An 18,323-nucleotide genomic window follows, 5' to 3' on the forward strand; every position below is an offset into this window, starting at 1 on the left:
CCTGCCGGTAGTGAGGAAATCTTCTTCTGTTCCACTGGTTGATAAGGACATCTCTAACGAACACTTCACCGTTGACTTTGTATCGTTTTAGGTACAGGCCTCGGGTCAGGGGATATTGCTGCAGCCTCAGAAGGTAGATACTCGTAATCTGTAACGGAGGGGAAAAGAGTGAAAGTAAACATGTCCTGGTATCAGGAGAAATTTATATTTCACTTAGATCTCCCTAAGTAAGCATGTCCCGATTTTTTGGGAAAAAGTGAACATGTCATCTAGATATCCCTAACATGATGACTGCGGTGTACAACATAAACGCTTATCAGGTTCTGATTGGCTTACTATGCCTCTTCACCCGAGATCGGCCCCTGAAAGCTAATCAATCCGTTTTTTATTCTCCAGGCTCCACTTTGTCATCAAAATGGACAACCTTGCAATGAGTGACATGTATCCATTGTGATTTGCCCTGTACCTTCACTGCTGACCTCGTTATGAGCAAAACTTTATAAGGACCTTCCCATTTTGTCCCTAATGTGTCTGTTACGTATTTTTTTACCATCACCCACTGTCCTGGCACTATGGCATGTCTCCCCTCGGGCATTTTCCCCATGCCTTTTTCACTTGTCTGTCTGCATCCCCTACTGCATTATAAAGTTGTATGCAGTAGTTAAGCATTGTGTCACTCATAATGTGTACGTCTGCCTTTCTAAAATCTGACGTGCCTGGTAGTGACATGGGTCGACCTGTGACAACCTCAAATGGACTCAAACCTGTAGTTTTGTTGTGAGTGGACCGTATATTACATAAGACCGTAGGCAATGCATCCAGCCACGCTATCCCTTCTTGATGCATATTTGACAGTCTTTCTTTCAAAACCCGGTTTGTGTGTTCTACCTGACCACTTGATTGAGGATGGTTAGGGCAGTGTAGTTGCCAGTCTATGTTCAGAAGACGAGCTACCTCCTGACACACTGTTCCTGTGAAATGAGTGCCTTGGTCTGAATCTAGTTGGTAGGGAAATCCCCATCTGGGAATTACTTCTCGAATCAGTATTTTGGCTGTGTGTTGTGCGGTTCCTTTCCTAGTAGGGTAGGTTTCAACCCATCGTGAGAAACAATCAACAACAACCAGCACATCTCCCGGCCCTTTACATTTGGGCAGTGTGATGTAGTCAAGCTGTAGATTTCTGAAGGGTCCTGGTGGGGCAGTTGCTTGTCGTGTCTGTACTTTCCCTCGTCCCTTGGTGTTGTTTTCCATACAAATGTTGTAATTCGCCATGTCAGCCTCTTTCCGCACACGAGGATTCCACCATTTGCCCACAAAGCGATAAATTATCTTATCCACACCAATGTGTCCCAAAGAGTGGATCTGTGTCACCAAGTAGGGTAAGAGTGCATTTGGCACTACACATCTCAGGTTGTATTTCCACACACCTTCTTGACTGAGTTTTTTCATTGCAGCCATCCATTCCCACACTTCATCTTTTGGTGCATTGCTCTGCATGTCTCTAATGTGTTGCATCCAAGGTGTATTTCCTAATCAGTTTAGGTGACAGAGGTGTTCACTTGGCAGCTGCCTTGGCAGCTCTGTCAGCCAGGTCATTACCTTTACTCTTGTCTGTAAATATTTTTCCATGTGCTTTCATTTTCATAATTGCAACTTGTGCAGGCAACTGGAGAGCATTCAGTAGAGCCATCACCTCTGGTCCAATCTTCACAGGAGCGCCAGTGATGTCATGAATCCTCTGTTTTTCCATATTTTTCCAAAATCATGGGTAACACCTTCAGCCTGTTTGCATGCTTCTGTCAAAGCCACCAATTCCGCCACCTGTGCTGATGTTCCTATCACATTGTCCATTGTAGTAGTCCAAAATGGCGCCGGAAGAAATGGCAGCAGTTTTACGGGCGCCCAACCAATTGTGCTATTATGTGAGTTTTTTTGCGTTATTTGTAACTTATTTTGTACATAATGTTTCTGCAACCGTATCTTATGGCAAAAAAGAGCTTCTGGATATCAGGACAGCGATCACTCACCTCGGATTAGACAAAGATTTCTTCTTCTAAAAGCAAGATGCACAGGACACTCTCCAAACACCCGACAGGGCCAACATCCCCGTTATTTGCAAGAGGAAGCGACACAGGTACAGAGGACAAAGAGCCGGATGCCGGGTCAGGACCCGGAAAAGGCGAATGGGAACGCTGCCGTTACCGTCAATACTACTCACCAACATGCAGTCATTGGACAATAAACTAGACGAGGTACGATCACAAATATCCTACCAACAGGACATCAAAAACTGTAATATCCTATGTTTCACGGAATCATGGCTGAATGACGACATGGATATTCAGCTAGCGGGATATATGCTGCACCGGCAAGATAGAACAACACACTCCGGTAAGACGAGGGGGGGGCGGTCTGTGCATATTTGTATACAACAGCTGGTGCACAAAATCTAAGGAAGTCTCTAGATTTTGCTTGCCTGAAGTAGAGTATATTGTGATAAATTGCAGGCCGCACTACTTTTATTTTTTTATTTTTTTTATTTTACCGTTATTTTACCAGGTAAGTTGACTGAGAACACGTTCTCATTTGCAGCAACGACCTGGGGAATAGTTACAGGGGAGAGGAGGGGGATGAATGAGCCAATTGTAAACTGGGGATTATTAGGTGACCGTGATGGTTGAGGGCCAGATTGGGAATTTAGGAATTTAGGAATTTGGGAACTTGCCTAGAGAGTTTGCAGCTATACTTTTTCGTGGCTGTTTATTTACCACCACAGACAGATCCTGGTACTAAGACCGCACTCAGTCAGCTGTATAAGGAAATAAGCAAACAGGAAACCACTCACCCAGAGGTGGCGTTCCTAGTGGCTGGAGACTTTAATGCAGGGAAACTTAAATCAGTTCTACCAAATCCGACCACAACTCTATCCTCCTGATTCCTGCTTACAAGCAAAAATTAAAGCAGGAAGCACCAGTGACTCGGTCTATTAAAAAGTGGTCAGATGAAGCAGATGCTTAACTACAGGACTGTTTTGCTATCACAGACTGGAACATGTTCCGGGATTCTTCCGATGGCATTGAGGAGTACACCACATCAGTCACTGGCTTTATCAATAAGTGCATCGAGGACGTCGTCCCCACAGTGACTGTACGTACATACCTCAACCAGAAGCCATGGATTACAGGGCAACATTCACACTGAGCTAAAGGGTAGAGCTGCAGCTTTCGAGGTGCGGGACTCTAACCCGGAAGCTTACAAGAAATCCTGCTATGCCCTGCGACGAACCATCAAACAGGCAAAGCGTCAATACAGGGCTAAGATTGAATCATACTACACCGGCTCCGACGCTCGTCTTAGGTGGCAGGGCTTGCAAACTATTACAGACTACAAAGGGAAGCACAGCCGCGAGTTGCCCAGTGACACGAGTCTACCAGACGAGCTAAATCACTTCTATGCTCGCTTCGAGGCAAGCAACACTGAGGCATGCATGAGAGCATCAGCTGTTCCGGACGACTGTGTGATCATGATCTCCGTAGCCGACGTGAGTAAGACCTTTAAACAGATCAACATACACAAGGCTGCGGGGCCAGACGGATTACCAGGACGTGTGCTCCGGGCGTGTGCTGACCAACTGGCAGGTGTCTTCACTGACATTTTCAACATGTCCCTGATTGAATCTGTAATACCAACATGTTTCAAGCAGACCACCATAGTCCCTGTGCCCAAGAACACAAAGGCAACCTGCCTAAATGACTACAGACCCGTAGCACTCACGTCCGTAGCCATGAAGTGCTTTGAAAGGTTGGTAATGGCTCACATCAACACCATTATCCCAGAAATCCTAGACCCACTCCAATTTGCATACCGCCCAAACAGATCCACAGATGATGCAATCTCTATTGCACTCCACACTGCCCTTTTCCACCTGGACAAAAAGAAAACCTATGTGAGAATGCTATTCATTGACTACAGCTCAGCGTTCAACACCATAGTACCCTCAAAGCTCATCACTAAGCTAAGGATCATGGGACTAAACACCTTCCTCTGCAACTAGATCCTGGACTTCCTGACGGGCCGCCCCCAGGTGGTGAGGGTAGGTAGCAACACATCTGCCACGCTGATCCTCAACACTGGAGCTCCCCAGGGGTGGTGCGTGCTCAGTCCCCTCCTGTACTCCCTGTTCACCCACGACTGCATGGCCAGGCACGACTCCAACACCATCATTAAGTTTGCAGAAGACACAACAGTGGTAGGCCTGATCACCAACAACGACGAGACAGCCTATAGGGAGGAGGTCAGAGATCTGGACGGGTGGTGCCAGAATAACAACCTATCCCTCAACGTAACCAAGACTAAGGAGATGATTGTGGACTACAGGAAAAGGAGGACTGAGCACGCCCCCATTCTCATCGACGGGGCTGTAGTGGAGCAGGTTGAGAGCTTCAAGTTCCTTGGTGTCCACATCAACAACAAACTAGAATGGTCCAAACACACCAAGACAGTTGTGAAGAGGGCACAACTAAGCCTATTCCCCCTCAGGAAACTAAAAAGATTTGGCATGGGTCCTGAGATCCTCAAAAGGTTCTACAGCTGCAACATCGAGAGCATCCTGACTGGTTGCATCACTGCCTGGTACGGCAATTGCTCGGCCTCTGACCGCAAGGCACTACCGAGGGTAGTGCGTACGGCCCAGTACATCACTGGGGCTAAGCTGCCTGCCATCCAGGACCTCTACACCAGGTGGTGTCAGAGGAAGCCCCTAAAAATTGTCAAAAACCCCAGCCACCCCAGTCATAGACTGTTCTCTCTGCTACCGCATGGCAAGCGGTACCGGAGTGCCAAGTCTAGGACAAAAAGGCTTCTCAACAGTTTTTACCCCCAAGCCATAAGACTCCTGAACAGGTAATCAAATGGCTACCCGGACTATTTGCATTGTGTGCCCCCCCAACCCCTCTTTTTACGCTGCTGCTACTCTCTGTTTATAATATTTGCATAGTCACTTTAACTATACATTCATGTACATACTACCTCAATTGGGCCGACCAAGAAGTGCTCCCGCACATAGGCTAACCGGGCTATCTGCATTGTGTCCCGCCACCCGCCAATCCCTCTTTTACAGTACTGCTACTCTCTGTTCATCATATATGCATAGTCACTTTAACCATATCTACATGTACATAGTACCTCAATCAGCCTGACTAACCGGTGTCTGTATGTAGCCTCGCTACTTTTATAACCTCGCTAAATCAAACAAATTTATTTATATAGCCCTTCGTACATCAGCTGATATATCAAAGTGCTGTACAGAAACCCAGCCTAAAACCCCAAACAGCAAGCAATGCAGGTGTGGAAGCACGGTGGCTAGGAAAAACTCCCTAGAAAGGCCAAAACCTAGGAAGAAACCTAGAGAGGAACCAGGCTATGAGGGGTAGCCGGTCCTCTTCTGGCTGTGCCGGGTGGAGATTATAACAGAACATGGCCAAGATGTTCAAATGTTCATAAATGACCAGCATGGTCAAATAATAGTAATCACAGTGAACAGGTCAGGGTTCCATAGCCGCAGGCAGAACAGTTGAAACTGGAGCAGCAGCACGGCCAGGTGGACTGGGGACAACAAGGAGTCATCATGCCAGGTAGTCCTGAGGCATGGTCCTAGGGCTCAGGTCCTCCGAGAGAGAGAAAGAAAGAAAGAGAGAAAGAGAGAATTACTTAAATACTTAAATTTACACAGGACACCGGATAAGACAGCACTATTGGTTAGAGCCTGTAAGTAGGGAGGGAGAGTAAGAAATGTCGGACCAAGATGCAGCGTGGTGAGTATTCATTTTATTTGAATACTTGAACAAAACAAAAACAAAAAACCAACAAGCAAACGACAACGACGAAACAGTCCCGTAACGTGAACACAAGTACACATAAAACAGGAACAATCACCCACAAAACACAATAGAAAACAGGCTCCCTAAATATGGTTCCCAATCAGAGACAACGACTAACACCTGCCTCTGATTGAGAACCATATCAGGCCAAACGAAAAACCCAACATAGAAAAACAAACATAGATAACCTGACGAAATGTCCAAAAGTTCCGTAACAGTCCGTAGAAACATGTCAAACGATGTATTGAATCAACCTTTAGAATGTTTTTAACATAAATCTTGAATTTACTTGAACGTTCCTGTTTGGATTTTTTTCTCAGGTTTTTGCCTGCCATATGAGTTCTGTTATACTCACAGACATAATTCAAACCGTTTTAGAAACTTCAGAGTGTTTTCTATCCAATACTAATAATAATATGCATATATTAGCAACTATGACTGAGGAGCAGGCCGTTTACTCTGGGCACCTCTGTGCACCTTTCATCCAAGCTACTCAATACTGCGCCTGCAGCCATAAGAAGTTAAAAAGGAGAACATCGTTCTGAGAGAAGCCTTACTTGACATACAGACTAGATCCATGAGAGAGAATCTGGTACTTACAGGTATCCAAGAGAAAGAAGTTCCTGAATCTGTAGTTCGAGTTCCTCCTTACAGCGTTTCAGATTCCACACGAAGCTATCGACAAAATCCAACTCGAACGTGTACACCGCTTCGGACAGAGAGAACAAAGGTATGAACGCCCAATCGTTGCCAAATGTGCTTCCTTTATAGATAAAATAATGGTTAAAAGCCTGGGTAAAAGACTTGCTGGGACCAAAATTGGCATGAATGACCAGTTCCCGAAGGAAATTGCAGAACGGCATAATGTTCTGTGGTTGCATATCCCAGAACCAATGTATTGCTGTGAACGGGGATGTGAGAGAGCTTTCAATGTTGTTCAGATGATGGATATAATTTTTTTAATGAATTATACATCTTATTTATTTATTGTCCTATCATGGTGGAACTGTTTGAAAATAAATTATACATTTTATTTATTTATTTTCCTATCATGGGGAACTACATTTTTTAAATAAATTACATATCTATTTTATTTATGGTCCTATATTGAAGGAACGGTCCACAACCCTATACCCTAGACACCCACCTGAATGACCCAGATACTAAGGAGAAGTCCCTAACTGTTTTATGGGCCTGCTGTAAGCGGCCTGTATGCAGCCAAAATGCGGTTAGAGACCTAGAGCAGCACTGCCCCCTCAAGATTCTGAGCCTGCTTGGCAGGGTTGGTCCTGCAAAACCAAAGCCCCCTAAAGGGAGAGCATACTATACAAGGAAATTCTCAAAGCTGCTAATGAGAACCTTGACGACCTTGTACCTAGCCGGTGGGGATTCCAGTGGGGTGCCCCCACCCAGGCAGTGGCAGTGCTGGCAACACTAGCTGCAGTAACCCATGGGGAGGGGGTCACACTCGGACATTCAGAGAGGGGGTATATTATTGTGTCCCTGGTGGCACAAAATCAAAATACTGACTGCATGGAGATGCTTGGGAATATGGTCAATACGGGGGACCGTGTTGTGGGTGTTTCAGGGAAAAGGTGTACATTTGACCTCCATCATCTAGGACGTGACAATGGTTAATAAAATCTCTCAATTTCTGCTATTTTTTTTGCACAGTCTTGCAGGCCTTCTCATACAGCTGCAACTGTATATGCACTCGTAAATCAAGACCTTTCTTGAATTGGGCTCTGGGATGGTGCAACTGTTGAGAATCTGAGCCTATGGTTGTGTGGGGAGAAAAGGTTGAGTGTGTATGAGTGTGTGGGTGTATGTGCATATCCCACAACTGTTGCGAAGGAGTAAAAGATGTTAGGGACAATATAGGATGATTCACAATAATTGTTTGCTAATATAATAATTGCTTGTAATAATGTAATTTTGGTAATGGTGAGACTGGTAAAATCGTTTGCATACATTTCCTATATTACTACAAATATTAATAGCTAATTATGGAAAATATGAAACAGGATTTTAAAAATATATATATATATTTTTTGATGGCTATACAGTCGTGACCAAAGGTTTTGAGAATGACACAAATATACATTTTCACAAAGTCTGCTGCCTCAGTTTGTATGATGGCAGTTTGCATATACTCCAGAATGTTATGAAGAGTGATCAGATGAATTGCCATTAATTGCAAAGTCCCTCTTTGCCATGCAAATGAACTGAATCCACAAAAAACATTTCCACTGCATTTCAGCCCTGCCACAAAAGGACCAGCTGACATCATGTCAGGGATTCTCTCGTTAACACAGGTGTGAGTGTTGACGAGGACAAGGCTGGAGATCACTCAGTCATGCTGATTGAGTTCGAATAACAGACTGGAAGCTTCAAAAGGAAGGTGGTGCTTGGAATCATTGTTCTTCCTCTGTCAACCATGCGAAACACGTGCCGTCAACCATGCGGAACACTAACCCTAACCCTAACCCTAACCCACACAAAAAGGGCTTCACAGGCAAGGATATTGCTGCCAGTAAGATTGCACCTAAATCAACCATTTATCGGATCATCAAAAACTTAAAGGAGAGTGGTTCAATTGTTGTGAAGAAGGCTTCAGGGCGCCCAAGAAAGTCCAGCAAGCGCCAGGACCATCTCCTAAAGTTGATTCAGCTGCGGGATCGGGGCACCACCAGTACAGAGCTTGCTCAGGAATGGCAGCAGGCAGGTGTGAGAGTGCATCTGCACGCACAGTGAGGCGAAGACTTTTGGAGGATGGCCTGGTGTCAAGAAGGGCAGCAAAGAAGCCACTTCTCTCTAGGAAAAACATCAGGGACAGACTGATATTCTGCAAAAGGTACAGGGATTGGACTGCTGAGGACTGGGGTAAAGTCATTTTCTCTGATGAATCCCCTTTCCGATTGTTTGGGGCATCTGGAAAAAAGCTTGTCCGGAGAAGACAAGGTGAGTGCTACCATCAGTCCTGTGTCATGCCAACAGTAAAGCATCCTGAGGCCATTCATGTGTGGGGTTGCTTCTCAGCCAAGGGAGTGGGCTCACTCACAATCTTTCCTAAGAACACAGCCATGAATAAAGAATGGTACCAACACATCCTCCGAGAGCAACTTCTCCCAACCATCCATGAACAGTTTGGTGACGAACAATGCCTTTTCCAGCATGATGGAGCACCTTGCCATAAGGCAAAAGTGATAACTAAGTGGCTCGGGGAACAAAACATCGATATTTTGGGTCCATGGCCAGGAAACTCCCCAGACCTTAATCCCATTGAGAACTTGTGGTCAATCCTCAAGAGGCGGGTGGACAAACAAAAACCCACAAATTCTGACAAACTCCAAGCATTGATTATGCAAAAATGGGCTGCCATCAGTCAGGATGTGGCCCAGAAGTTAATTGACAGCATGCCAGGGCGGATTGCAGAGGTCTTGAAAAAGAAGAGTCAACACTGCAAATATTGACTCTTTGCTTCAACTTCATGTAATTGTCAATAAAAGCCTTTGACACTTATGAAATGCTTGTAATTATACTTCAGTATTCCATAGTAACATCTGACAAAAATACTTAAAGACACTGAAGCAGCAAACTTTGTGAAAATTAATATTTGTGTCATTCTCAAAACTTTTGGCCACGACTGTATGTATGTTAAAGGAGACATAGGTGACCATGTCTCTAACAACTTTTTATTAAATGCCTGGGATTAAATATCACTGATTCCTTACGCTGAGAAATTTACTACATTTGGCACAGAAAAAAATATTACATTTAGAGGGGTAACAGGAACAATCTAAGGCGAAACAGCTATCACATATTAGCTGGACATTCGGCTAGTAACGATACCAGGATAATTGTATCTTAGGTTAGCGCATGTTAAATTAAGCATATATAAACATTGAGGAAGTTTAAAACTAATGATTAATGATTTGAGGGAGTACAGTGGATTTATCGTTATTATCAGGTTTTGTTTGTAGTTAAAACTTTTGGGTTGCTGAATCGGTGTAGTAGAGTGAATGCTGACAAAATGTTTTGTATTTTTTCTGGGAAAATGGGGGTTTCATTGTCTCTCTTTGAAATGTTTGCTGGGGCTATAATCTTGGGGAGAGTGAGTGAGATTAAGGCCGTCAACTACCAAATTAATAAGGCCTGGACGTTTTTGTTTGTTTTTACCTTAAGGTTTGCAAATACCCACACACAACACACTTGTTATGACTATTTGTTGGTGTTTTTAAAATACTATGTTTGATTTGTGTGTTCTATTTTCTTTGGGTTTAGTGAGTGTTCCATTTGCTTAGTGCCAAGGTATCTTAAAGGGGCACGCACAATAATGGAATTTTCAGAAGTTTTTATTTTCTGAGTTTTATTAAACACATGAATTATTTTGATAAAGGAATGTACTGGAAACCTGGGATACAACATGTATGAAATGTTTGACTGTTTTCCATTAATTTGTCCAATATAGTAAGAAACACTTCTTTGAAGGGTTTGTATGACCTATGACCTCTGTCATGACTTTCCATTGTGGTTTGATCACCCTCATTGGGAAGCCATTTGGATATTTATGGTCATTTGTAATACCTATTTGAAGGTAATTTGTAATATTGATAATTATTATTATTATGATGAACTTTATAGTTCTTAGCCATATTTGTGATTTGGACCAATGTGAAGAAGGAGAGGGCGTTGCCTTTGACTAAGGGTAGGCTGCCTTAAGTCTATTTTCCTATGACCATATGGGTACAATAATTTTTCTTTATGGAGTTCTTAAGAGCAGTGATTTTAATTTGATTTGTTTTTTGTAATTTTGTTTTATTCTTTGACCAGTAGTGTTTTTATACACATTACTCACATGGGGAGTTATGTGTAAAAAATGGGGGAGGGAACAGTCCTCTGAGGATTTGGATTGAAGTTCACACCTTGAGTGATGTGTAGGAGTGTATGGAATGATATGTGAAGGAGTGTATTGTTGTGTTGTTTGTTCTGTTCTATTCCCAATGGGTTATAGGTCTAACTTCCTGATCCTGTGGCTCTGTGATGAAGTTGACAGTGTGATGGGGAGTATAAGCCAATTTGAAAGAATAGTTTCAATAGAATGTGTTGTTATTCTCTTTGACATATGTTTAGACATTTGTATTAAGAATAATTGGTAAAAGTAATAATTTATCATATAGTTAATGAACTAAACTAAACTGTTGTTCTGATCTGTCCTCTCGAGGTTATCATGAAAAGTGACATCATACGGTATCTGTCGTCCAATGACAAGTGGACGTGTAGTCCACTTGTCATTCCAATCTCCTTTGCATTAGCGTAGCCTCTTCTGTAGCCTGTCAACTATGTGTCTGTCTATCCCTCTTCTCTCCTCTCTGCACAGACCACACAAACGCTTCACACCGCGTGGCCGCTGCCTGGTGGTCCCAGCGCGCACGACCCACGTGGAGTTCCAGGTCTCCGGCAGCCTCTGGAACTGCCGATCTGCGGCCAACAAGGCAGAGTTCATCTCAGCCTATGCTTCCCTCCAGTCCCTCGACTTCTTGGCACTGACGGAAACATGGATTACCACAGATAACACTGCTACTCCTACTGCTCTCTCCTCGTCTGCCCACGTGTTCTCGCACACCCCGAGAGCTTCTGGTCAGCGGGGTGGTGGCACTGGGATCCTCATCTCTCCCAAGTGGACATTCTCTCTTTCTCCCCTGACCCATCTGTCTATTGCCTTCTTTGAATTCCATGCTGTCACAGTTACCAGCCCTTTCAAGCTTAAAACATCCTTATCATTTATCGCCCCCCAGGTTCCCAGGTTCCCTTGGAGAGTTCATCAATGAGCTTGACGCCTTGATAAGCTCCTTTCCTGAGGATGGCTCACCTCTCACAGTTCTGGGTGACTTTAACCTCCCCACGTCTACCTTTGACTCATTCCTCTCTGCCTCCTTCTTTCCACTCCTCTCCTCTTTTGACCTCACCCTCTCACCTTCCCCCCCTACTCACAAGGCAGGCAATACGCTTGACCTCATCTTTACTAGATGCTGTTCTTCCACTAATCTCATTGCAACTCCCCTCCAAGTCTCCGACCACTACCTTGTATCCTTTTCCCTCTCGCTCTCATCTAACACTTCCCACACTGCCCCTACTCGGATGGTATCGCGCCGTCCCAACCTTCGCTCTCTCTCCCCCGCTACTCTCTCCTCTTCCATCCTATCATCTCTTCCCTCTGCTCAAACCTTCTCCAACCTATCTCCTGATTCTGCCTCCTCAACCCTCCTCTCCTCCCTTTCTGCATCCTTTGACTCTCTATGTCCCCTATCCTCCAGGCCGGCTCGGTCCTCCCCTCCTGCTCCGTGGCTCGACGACTCATTGCGAGCTCACAGAACAGGGCTCCGGGCAGCCGAGCGGAAATGGAGGAAAACTCGCCTCCCTGCGGACCTGGCATCCTTTCACTCCCTCCTCTCTACATTCTCCTCTTCTGTCTCTGCTGCTAAAGCCACTTTCTACCACTCTAAATTCCAAGCATCTGCCTCTAACCCTAGGAAGCTCTTTGCCACCTTCTCCTCCCTCCTGAATCCTCCTCCCCCTCCCCCCCTCCTCCCTCTCTGCGGATGACTTCGTCAACCATTTTGAAAAGAAGGTCGACGACATCCGATCCTCGTTTGCTAAGTCAAACGACACCGCTGGTTCTGCTCACACTGCCCTACCCTGTGCTTTGACCTCTTTCTCCCCTCTCTCTCCAGATGAAATCTCGCGTTTTGTGACGGCCGGCCGCCCAACAACCTGCCCGCTTGACCCTATCCCCTCCTCTCTTCTCCAGACCATTTCCGGAGACCTTCTCCCTTACCTCGCCTCGCTCATCAACTCATCCTTGACCGCTGGCTACGTCCCTTCCGCCTTCAAGAGAGCGAGAGTTGCACCCCTTCTGAAAAAACCTACACTCGATCCCTCTGATGTCAACAACTACAGACCAGTATCCCTTCTTTCTTTTCTCTCCAAAACTCTTGAACGTGCCGTCCTTGGCCAGCTCTCCTGCTATCTCTCTCAGAATGACCTTCTTGATCCAAATCAGTCAGGTTTCAAGACTAGTCATTCAACTGAGACTGCTCTTCTCTGTGTCACGGAGGCGCTCCGCACTGCTAAAGCTAACTCTCTCTCCTCTGCTCTCATCCTTCTAGACCTATCGGCTGCCTTTGATACTGTGAACCATCAGATCCTCCTCTCCACCCTCTCCGAGTTGGGCATCTCCGGCGCGGCCCACGCTTGGATTGCGTCCTACCTGACAGGTCGCTCCTACCAGGTGGCGTGGCGAGAATCTGTCTCCGCACCACGTGCTCTCACCACTGGTGTCCCCCAGGGCTCTGTTCTAGGCCCTCTCCTATTCTCGCTATACACCAAGTCACTTGGCTCTGTCATATCCTCACATGGTCTCTCCTATCATTGCTATGCAGACGACACACAATTAATCTTCTCCTTTCCCCCTTCTGATAACCAGGTGGCGAATCGCATCTCTGCATGTCTGGCAGACATATCAGTGTGGATGACGGACCACCACCTCAAGCTGAACCTCGGCAAGACGGAGCTGCTCTTCCTCCCGGGGAAGGACTGCCCGTTCCATGATCTTGCCATCACGGTTGACAACTCCACTGTGTCCTCCTCCCAGAGCGCTAAGAACCTTGGCGTGATCCTGGACAACACCCTGTCGTTCTCAACCAACATCAAGGCGGTGACCCGTTCCTGTAGGTTCATGCTCTACAACATTCGCAGAGTACGACCCTGCCTCACACAGGAAGCGGCGCAGGTCCTACTCCAGGCACTTGTCATCTCCCGTCTGGATTACTGCAACTCGCTGTTGGCTGGACTCCCTGCCTGTGCCATTAAACCCCTACAACTCATCCAGAACGCCGCAGCCCGTCTGGTGTTCAACCTTCCCAAGTTCTCTCACGTCACCCCGCTCCTCCGCTCTCTCCACTGGCTTCCAGTTGAAGCTCGCATCCGCTACAAGACCATGGTGCTTGCCTACGGAGCTGTGAGGGGAACGGCACCTCCGTACCTTCAGGCTCTGATCAGGCCCTACACCCAAACAAGGGCACTGCGTTCATCCACCTCTGGCCTGCTCGCCTCCCTACCTCTGAGGAAGTACAGCTCCCGCTCAGCCCAGTCAAAACTGTTCGCTGCTCTGGCACCCCAATGGTGGAACAAACTCCCCCACGACGCCAGGTCAGCGGAATCAATCACCACCTTCCGGCGACACCTGAAACCCCACCTCTTTAAGGAATACCTAGGATAGGATAAAGTAATCCTTCTAACCCCCCCCCCCCCCCCCCCCTTAGAGTTAGATGCACTATTGTAAAGTGGTTGTTCCACTGGACATCATAAGGTGAATGCACCAACTTGTAAGTCGCTCTGGATAAGAGCGTCTGCTAAATGACTTAAATGTAATGTAAATGTATCTTAATGCATGGAAGAGATAATTGTACCAAACAGTGTGTGTACCTCAAACCCCCCTCTAGCTGGCTGAAGAAGAGTGACAAAGGCGTTCAATACGGCCCTGTCAGCACCGAGAGAAATTAGTTCGAGCCAGCAACCGGTGTACAGCATCCGATCTAAGCTATCAACTGCTTTTCTCTCATGTCTTTTCTCAGGAGTGTGAGAGGAGTCCACGTGGAGTGAGCATGGGGAGAGATCTGTTCTAAACTTCTCTTATGCTGCTGGTATACTGGTTGACGAATGGACAAAACATAATGGGTGGGAAAGGTGATGGCGGCTCAGGTGAGACATTGAAATTGGGACATTATCATGGTCATCCACTTTGAACTGTAAAGCTATCTGAAGAAGACGAAAAGGACGCCAGAAGAATCAGTGGGGGGGGGGGGGGGGTTTAGTCATCTTTGCCCAAAATTATTTTAGACTTTTGGGGTATCGGGTTGATTGTAGAGGCCTACACCACATAAAAGTATAGTAATTTTACATTTACATTACATTTAAGTCATTTAGCAGACGCTCTTATCCAGAGCGACTTACAAATTTTGATTTGGAATGCATTGAGATACTGGTCTGTTTTATGATTGTGATTAAAAAAAATATATATAGTATAATTATGGGATAATTATACTGGATGTTAATATAAATGTACATTCTGCCAATGTTGATGTGTATTAATTTGAGTTTTTTTTTTACTTTGAGTGATAGGACCAATTTGAATTACTGAGCAATGTCATTCTAAATTTTGGTTGGATAATTAACTGTTTTTTTATTATGATTTGGAAACAGAATGATTTTTAAAACTGAAGGATTGATTTGAGTTTAGTATGTTAATAACTATATGAGTGAAGCAATTAATGTATTAGGGATTGATTGTTTTGATTGTTGTTATGAACTAAAGATGTTGACACTATTCTCAGCATGGCTTGGTGAATGGAGAGGGTGAACTCTGATCCGAAGAGTGAATGTAACGTTCGTCTGGTGGTGTATGAACGGACCAAGGCGCAGCGGGTGATGAATACATAACTGAATTTATTTACAAGACGAAACACTGACAAAACACTAGAACAAACTACAAAACAATAAACGAAGGCAACAGACCTGAAACAAACGAAATTACATAGACGAAGGACGCAAGAACAGGAACAGACTACCTAAAACGAACGAACAAACGAAACAGTCCCATGTGGATTACACAGACACAGGAACAATCACCCACAAACAAACAGTGAGAACAACCTACCTTAATATGACTCTCAATCAGAGGAAACGTCAAACACCTGCCTCTAATTGAGAGCCATACCAGGCAACCCAAAACCAACATAGAAACAGAAAACATAGACTGCCCACCCAAAACTCACGCCCTGACCATCAAACACATACAAAACAACAGAAAACAGGTCAGGAACGTGACAGAACCCCCCCCCTCAAGGTGCGAACTCCGGGCGCACCCCTAAAACTCAAGGGGAGGGTCTGGGTGGGCATCTGTCCGCGATGGCGGCTCCGGCGGTGGACGAGGACACCACTCCACCATTGTCTTTGTCCCCCTCCTTAGCGTCCTTTGAGTGGCGACCCTCGCCCCCGACCATGGTCCAGGAACCTTCACTAAAGCCCCTCCTACATAGAGGAGACAGCTCAGGACAGAGAGGTAGCTCAGGACAGAGAGATAGCTCAGGACAGAGAGGTAACTCCGGACAGAGAGGTAGCTCCGGACAGAGGGATAGCTTAGGACAGAGGGACAACTCTGTACTAATGGCAGCTCCGGACTGGGTGGCAGCTCCGGACAGAGTGGCAGCTCCGGACAGAGTGGCAGCTCCGGACAGAGTGGCAGCTCCGGACAGAGTGGCAGTTCCGGACTGAGTGGCAGCTCCGGACTGAGTGGCAGCTCATGACTGAGTGGCAGCTCATGACTGTAGGGCAGCTCATGACTGTAGGGCAGCTCATGACTGTAGGGCAGCTCATGACTGTAGGGCAGCTCATGACTGTAGGCAGCTCATGACTGTAGGGCAGCTCATGACTGGAGGGCAGCTCATGACTGGAGGGCCGCTCATGACTGGAGGGCAGCTCATGACTGTAGGGCAGCTCATGACTGTAGGGCAGCTCATGACTGTAGGGCAGCTCATGACTGTAGGGCAGCTCCTGACTGGCTGGCGGCTCTGGCAGCTCCTGACTGGCTGGCGGCTCTGGCAGCTCCTGACTGGCTGGCGGCTCTGGCAGCTCCTGACTGGCTGGCGGCTCTGGCAGCTCCTGACTGGCTGGCGGCTCTGGCAGCTCCTGACTGGCGGACGGCTCTGGCAGCTCCTGACTGACGGACGGCTCTGGCAGCTCCTGACTGACGGGCGGCTCTAATGGCTTGGGACAGACGGGCGGCTCTAATGGCTCGTGGCAGACAGATGGCTCAGAAGGCGCTGGGCAGACGGATGGCTCAGAAGGCGCTGGGCAGACGGATGGCTCAGAAGGCGCTGGGCAGACGGATGGCTCAGAAGGCGCTGGGCAGACGGATGGCTCAGACGGCGCTGGGCAGACGGATGGCTCAGACGGCGCTGGGCAGACGGATGGCTCAGACGGCGCTGGGCAGACGGATGGCTCAGACGGCGCGGGGCAGACAGATGGCTCAGACGGAGCTGGGCAGACAGGCAGTGCAGAAAGCGTTGGGCAGACGGCCGACTCTGCCCTGCTGAGGCGCACAGTAGGCCTGGTGCGTGGTGCCGGAACTGGAGGTACCGGGATGACGGCACGCACTTCAAGGCTAGTGCGGGGAGCAGGGACAGGGCACACTGACCTCTCGAAGCGCACTATAGGCCTGGTGCGTGGTACCGGAACTGGAGGTACCGGGCTGAGGGCACGCACCTCAGGGCGAGTGCGGGGAGAAGGAACAGTGCGTACAGGGCTCTGGAGACGCACAGGTGGCTTAGTGCGTGGTGCCGGAACTGGAGGCACTGGGCTGGAGACACGCACCATAGGGAGAGTGCGTGAAGGAGGAACAGGGCTCTGGAAACGCACCGGATGCCTGGTGCGTGGTGTAGGCACTGGTGGTACTGGGCTGGGGCGGGGAGGTAGCGCCGGAAATACCGGACCGTGTAGGCGTACTGGCTCCCTTGAGCACTGAACCTGCCCAACCTTACCTGGTTGTATGCTCCCCGTCGCCTGACCAGTGCGGGGAGGTGGAATAACCCGCACCGGGCTATGTAGGCGAACCGGGGACACCATGCGTAAGGCTGGTGCCATGTAAGCCGGCCCAAGGAGACGTACTGGTTGCCAGATATGTAGAGCCGGCTTCATGGCACTTGGCTCAATGCTCAATCTAGCCCTACCAGTGCGGGGAGGTGGAATAACCCGCACCGGGCTATGCACACGTACAGGAGACACCGTCCGCTCTACTGCGTAACACGGTGTCTGCCCGTACTCCCGCTCTCCACGGTTAGCCTGGGAAGTGGGCGCAGGTCTCCTACCTGCCCTAGACCCACTACCTCTTAGCCTCCCCCCAAGAAATTTTTGGGTTGTACTTGCGGGCTTTTCGGGCTTCCGTGCTAGACGCGTCCCCTCGTAACGCCGGTTCCTCTCTCCGGTTTCCTCCGCTCTCCGAGCTGCCTCCAGCTCCTCCCCAGAGCGACGATTAACTCCAACCTTCGCCCATGGTCCTTTTCCTTCTATGATCTCCTCCCAAGACCAGAAATCCTGTTTCGTGCGCTGTCCGTTAACCCGCTGCTTGATCTGGGTTTGGTGGGTGATTCTGTAACGTTCGTCTGGTGGTGTATGAACGGACCAAGGCGCAGCGGGTGATGAATACATAACTGAATTTATTTACAAGACGAAACACTGACAAAACACTAGAACAAACTACAAAACAATAAACGAAGGCAACAGACCTGAAACAAACGAACTTACGAATATAGACGAAGGACGCAAGAACAGGAACAGACTACCTAAAACGAACGAACAAACGAAACAGTCCCATGTGGATTACAC

This window comes from Salvelinus alpinus, chromosome 28, assembly GCF_045679555.1.
Source record: "Salvelinus alpinus chromosome 28, SLU_Salpinus.1, whole genome shotgun sequence".
Classification (NCBI taxonomy): Eukaryota; Metazoa; Chordata; class Actinopteri; order Salmoniformes; family Salmonidae; genus Salvelinus; species Salvelinus alpinus.